Genomic DNA, 6,904 nt, shown 5'->3' with positions numbered 1-6,904 from the left:
GAACCATCGTTGACACTTACGAACGTTCAAAACATTTCCATAAACTTTGATATTCTTTGTGGCTACAGGCGTTGTTTCCCTTCTTGTATTCAAACGGCATTACATGCCGAATGTGTGTCTCGTCGTGTGTCATCACTATAAGGGATTAGAGCATATTAAACTTTACACATTATATAGGCTACACTAACGTGACGTTTAGGCGGTTCGTTTAACTATTATACGTGATGTACGTATTATTCACAGAGTTATTACACAGAGTATGTAACACATTGTGGAACAAGTTTCCTATTATTACACAGAGTATGTAACACATTGTGGAACAAGTTTCCTATTATTACACAGAGTATGTAACACATTGTGGAACACGTTTTCTATTATTACAAAGAGTACGTAACACATTGTGGAACAAGTTTCCTATTATTACACAGAGTATGTAACACATTGTGGAACAAGTTCCCTATTATTCACAGAGTTATTACACAGAGTACGTAACACATTGTGGAACAAGTTTCCTATTATTACACAGAGTATGTAACACATTGTGGAACAAGTTCCCTATTATTCACAGAGTTATTACACAGAGTACGTAACACATTGTGGAACAAGTTTCCTATTATTACACAGAGTATGTAACACATTGTGGAACAAGTTCCCTATTATTACACAGAGTATGTAACACATTGTGGAACAAGTTCCCTATTATTCACAGAGTTATTACACAGAGTACGTAACACATTGTGGAACAAGTTTCCTATTATTACACAGAGTATGTAACACATTTTGGAACAAGTTTCCTATTTATACAGAAATAAATAGTCCTTTAAAGGAATGTTTTAAATTAGCATTTAGATATAGCAGTTGAGAACAAATCACATAATCGGATACGTTTATAACAACATGCTATTTACTGACAAGCTTATGAATGGCCTAGCTGAAGAATAATATTAGGTCGTCAAGAAATTAACGTCGCGTTTTGGAACACTTTCATTAACCATCCCCCCAAAACACACTTTCCTCAATTCTTCAACACTCTAAATATTGTTTTTCTTCATATTGCACGAAACATTTCTTCTCTCGAGACCTCAAGAGCTTTAAATCTCCTCACCTTACAAAAACATATCTCCCCCGTTGTGTTATGCGAGAAATATCAAAAGGCTTAAGTACGTTAGTTATTAAAATAAAATCGCAACGCTTTCCACATTATATGTATTATAAGCAACGACACCGTTGCAGGAAATCTCCATAAATGGTTTGTTTGTAATTAAGCACACATCTACATAATGGGCTGTCTGTGCTGTGCCCACCACGGGTATCGAAATTCGGTTTTTAACGATATAAGCCTCCAGATTTACCACTGAGAAACTAGAGGGCGCTATATTATGATTTACTAACTATTGTATGGAGACGTTGTAATAAATTACGGCTTTATACACTAGCGCCATCTGGGTGTATTTGTCACAAAACTTTAGAATTTCTATGGTCCGTATCGTTCACAAGATATGTGTAGTAATATGTTTCACATTGTTTAAAATGCACACCGTTTCGATACTGTACGGTACGATGAAGTAGCAACCAGTGTTGAGAAAAAAAAAGCATATTTTGGTACACACAACTCCAAAAATGGTTAACTTTTAAACTAATTGATACATTATACAACTGATAAAAAAGAAGAAGGCGAGCTGATTAAAACTACACATTTCCTTTATTTAGTTTCTGATGAATTGAGCTGATTTAATAAAAAAAAAAAAAAATTTGTTTGTTTTTAACAAGTCCGTGGCGTTTCGTTCCATGGCTGAGAAACGGTGGTTATCGTTCTAAATTAACCTTTTACACAAGCCATTTATTTTTCAAGATAACTATAATTAACTGTTATATTTTTCTTCTCGACACAATTTTCTATGCGAGCTTTATCAGAAACTCAAAAAGTCGATACAACTCATCCAAAATGATCCAGCTTCAAGGAAACTGTGTAAAGAAGAAGAAGAAAAAAAAGATTATAGCTTTTTTTTTTCATCAGTAAAATTTATGTAAACCACAGAACATCGTCTTTGCTCTTCGCACGTGTTCCCTAAAGGTAAATCAATGGTTAGTTAGAGATACTTACTTTGAATAATACTATACTGGGTTGGGTTTGGGTTTGTGTCTTAAAGGAAACAGTGTTGGGTACAAAAAAACAAGAGATTAACTTCAATCCAGGTTCTTTTTTTTTGTACTTTTCTGAGTTTTTTAATACATTATTCTACGATAGTGAAACGTTTTATTTGCGACTTACATATATATTTATGTCACGTGGATAAAAAAAACGCAAGGCCTAAGTTGGGTAGCGGTCATCATTTGTCATTGATCATTAATCCTGAGTAGTTTTGAATAATTAACTCCAAGAAATGTTAGGATCATTAAATAATTCTCCGAACAAATAGTTCTGTGTTGGTTTTATAAAATGCCCATAAATTATCGCTAATTTCCTTCTTTAATTGTATCGAAACGTTGTAAGAAATTCCGGCTTTACACACGAGCGCCATCTGGGTGTATTCGTCACAAAACTTAAATTATTATTATTAATTTCCTTTGTTGATTTGGTTATTGTTAAGCACATAGCTATACAATGGGTTATCTGTAGTTTAGCGTCGTAAACCTGCAGACTTACCGTTGAGCCTCTGATTTTCTTTGATTGGTTACTTCTACTTTAGTCAAAACTACACTTAATTACACTTTAAACAATCAAATTATTCATTCCTAAGTATGATACATATACTAAGCCTACCACATATATGATACATATACTAAGCCTACCACTGTATACAAATGATGGTTAGAAACAGTTTTAATTTAATATTTTATAACTTTAGCAAACTCGAAAACATTTTTTTTTGTAACTCGGTTAAAACAAAAACAAACCTGTAGGCTCTTTTTACAGTATTTTGTTTGCTTTTTTTCATTTAATAATATATAAATCACCTTCAGTAGCATTGATGCTTTTCCTGCCGCAAGGGGTATTAAAAACCATACGAAAGTAATCCTTACATAATTATGACGTAAACGTGTTTTGCGATGACTCGACATTTACTTTACCTTATAACGACAAAGTTATATAAATCACGTGCCATGAATTTCACCTTCTCGAGCTTCACTGTTACTTTGTCACAATGAAGGCCACGTAGGTCCCAGGATGTTAGACACTGTTAATAAGTACACCTGAATCTTAGGCCTACATCCTTAACACGATCACTTCGATTCTAGAGTATCATAGGCTATGGTTACAGCGTCACCTAGATTCTAGAATCTATACTATTAATTAAATTATCATAAACAACCCTTATTCACAGTATATTTTCTAAACAATCAACAGGATCCTGTGACTCACAGGACTGTCTCATCAACAATAATACAGAGATTCTATGGCGACAGACTGGGGTCACGTGACATCAATTTTCAAAATTGTATTTTTGAAGTTAATTAAAGGCAAACATATCGTTGTTATTTTATATATTCTTTACATCTCAATGGTTTATTTGGTTACAACAGCGGATTTCGATAATCAAGATAAATTTGAAAAGCTGATAACAAAAATCGCGAGGTCCTGTTTTACATTTGAGAGATTGTAGGTTGGAAACATGTAGGTTTTGTATTTTTCGGTGCTAGTCTTAAACGGGTAACAGCACAGGCGTGGTAACATAATATAAAACAACCAAGAAATTCAGCAAGCATCTTAACAAAAGTTTTTCAAGAAACAGTGTTCTAAAAACAATAGTTCAAACATGATCGTGACCTCTGGTGAGGATTGTGGACAGTGACTAATAATTTACTATTGACAGTTTCTGTTTTTATTTTATTTTATTGCTATTTTATCACATACACACCACAGATAATCTGCCTTTATTTTAATCCTTCAAAAAATGTTAGTAACGTTGTCCTGAAGTAGTCAATTTCATTATTAGGACACACTTTAGTGTAATTATAAAATTTTCTTAAATTATGTATAAATAAACATCGTTTTCATAAAAACGTTTATATACTGGTAGAACACGTATCACATTGTGGAACAGGTACCCTATTTAGAGTGTTGCAGAACTGAGGAAAGTGTGTGTATTTAGAGTGTTGCAGAATTGATGAAAGTGTTTATTTAGAGTGTTGAAGAATTGATGAAAGTGTGTGTATTTAGAGTGTTGAAGAACTGAGGAAAGTGTGTGTATTTAGAGTGTTGAGAATTGATGAAAGTGTGTGTATTTAAAAACAAAACATCTTCTCCTACTTTCATTTCCAGATTTGTGAGTTTTTACTGCAACGTCAGAACTAGAAGACTAGATTGATATTTACTTAGATATATCGATTTAAAAAACAAAACAAAACATCTTCTCCTTATTTCATTTCCTGATTTGTGAGTTTTTACTGCAACGTCAGAACCAGAAGACTAGATTGATATTTACTTAGATATATCGATTTAAAAAAAAACGTTAGCTAAAAGATGTGAGAGGAATTTAAAAATTGTAATACATATCAGTAAAATGAAGACAAATATTGCATCAGTCATCAGCACAGACGTTTTCTAAACAGTGATGATGAACGTAAGATGGATAAATTCTAGTCTTCTAGTTTTTTTTCTTCTTCTATGACTATATTTAGTAATTCCATGAAATTGTGATTTTTTTTCTTCTTCTATGACTATATTTAGTAATTCCATTAAATTGTGATTTTTTTTCTTATCTGCACGTGCGTGAACAACGATGTTTATGAACTCCCTCACTTGTCTTCTATGTCTACAGTTATTTTTGTTTCTTTCGCACGTGCAAAGCTACACGAGGGCTATCTGGGCCAGCCGTCCCTAATTGACCAGTGAAGGACTAGAGGGACAACTCTTGGGCTACTCTTTTACCAACGAATAGTGGGATTGACCGTCACGTTTATAACGCCCCCACGGCTGAAAGGGCGAGCATGTTTGGTCGGACGGGACCCCGCGACCCTCAGATTGCGAGTCGAGCGCCCTAACCATCTAGCCCCCTTAGTGGCTCAGCGGTAAGTCTGTGAACTTATACACAACACTCTAAATACACACTTTCCTCAATTCTGCAACACTCTAAATACACACACTTTCCTCAATTCTTCAACACTCTAAATACACACTTTCCTCAATTCTTCAACACTCTAAATACACACACTTTCATCAATTCTTCAACACTCTAAATACACACACTTTCCTCAATTCTTCAACACTCTAAATACACACTTTCCTCAATTCTTCAACACTCTCACGATACAGTATGAAAAAAGGACCACTTGTACACGACTTTACAAAGGTAAACTGTATAAATATATATTTGCCAAAAACTAACAAAACTATTAAGTATAATCAGGGATGGAATTCTGCCGGTATTGAGTACCGGAACTTATTTTTTAAGGCGGTACTAGAACCGGAACTTTTTTTTAAGGCGGTACTAGTACCGGAACTTATTTTTTAAGGCGGTACTATTACCGGAACTTATTTTTTAAGGCGGTACTAGAACCGTCAGAAACCTCTACATTTTTATTTGAGAATTTTACCCCTGCGCATAAATACATATTTTACTAAACGTAGTGACTTCAGATTCCGATAGATGTCTCTTTACCTAATATATAACGTAAACACATAAATTAAATACAAATGTTTACACTAGATACGTAAGGCACACAGTAAAAACGTTTTTTGTTGTTGTTTGTTTTTCATTGCAAGCTGGAGATTTTGTTTTCTGGATTTTTACGATATTGAAAGGTATTTTACAATCCGGTTTTATTTCCGGATTATAGTCTTCGATTTAAAAAACAAAACAAAACATCTTCTCCTTACTTTCATTTCCTGATTTGTGAGTTTTTACTGCAACGTCAGAACCAGAAGACTAGATTGATATTTACTTAGATATATCGATTTCGTTCTTGTAAGGTTAATTGCATCCAAACTAATTATTGTAAAACACAATACATCATCATAAAATGATCACTTCTACACGTTCTTGTGAGGTTAATTACATCCAAACCAATTATTGTAAAACACAATATATCATCATAAAAGGATCACTTCTAAACGTTCTTGTAAGGTTAATTACATCCAAACCAATTATTGTAAAACACAATACGTCATCATAAAAGTATCACTTCTACACGTTCTTGTGAGGTTAATTACATCCAAACTAATTATTGTAAAACACAATATATCATCATAAAAGGATCACTTCTACACGTTCTTGTAAGGTTAATTACATCCAAACTAATTATTCTAAAGGACCACTTGTACACGACTTTATATTCTAAAACACAATACAGTATGACAAAAGGATCACTTCTAAACGTTCTTGTGAGGTTAATTACATCCAAACTAATTATTCAAAATTTAGAAGTGATCCTTTTGTGATATTGTATCGTGATATACAATTCGAGCAGCTGTAATAGTAATACTTTAAAAAGTCATGGTGGTGCATGAGTTCATTATCAGTCTGTATATTTATTATAGCAGCAAAATGATACAATTGTAGTTTTTTGACTGTTATTTTCATGATCTTATTTAAGGTCCGCTTTATTTAGATTATGCTTGATAAATAAATTATTTCTAATGAGAAGAGACGTGGGTGGAGAATGACATGTATAGTTTTTTTTTCATGTTTCTTACAATTCTGGCTATAATATTGAAACTATGAAAGTGTTTTATACTTCACAGAACCTATGAAAGTGTTTTATACTTCACAGAACCTATAAAAGTGTTTTATACCTCACAGAACCTATGAAAGTGTTTTATAGGTTCTATGAAAGTGTTTTATACTTCACAGAACCTATAAAAGTGTTTTATACCTCACAGAACCTATGAAAGTGTTTTATAGGTTCTATGAAAGTGTTTTATACTTCACAGAACCTATAAAAGTGTTTTATACCTCACAGA

The sequence above is a fragment of the Limulus polyphemus genome, unplaced genomic scaffold (genome assembly GCF_000517525.1).
Source record: "Limulus polyphemus unplaced genomic scaffold, Limulus_polyphemus-2.1.2 Scaffold7909, whole genome shotgun sequence".
Lineage (NCBI taxonomy): Eukaryota > Metazoa > Arthropoda > Merostomata > Xiphosura > Limulidae > Limulus > Limulus polyphemus.
This window is presented reverse-complemented; position numbering follows the sequence as displayed.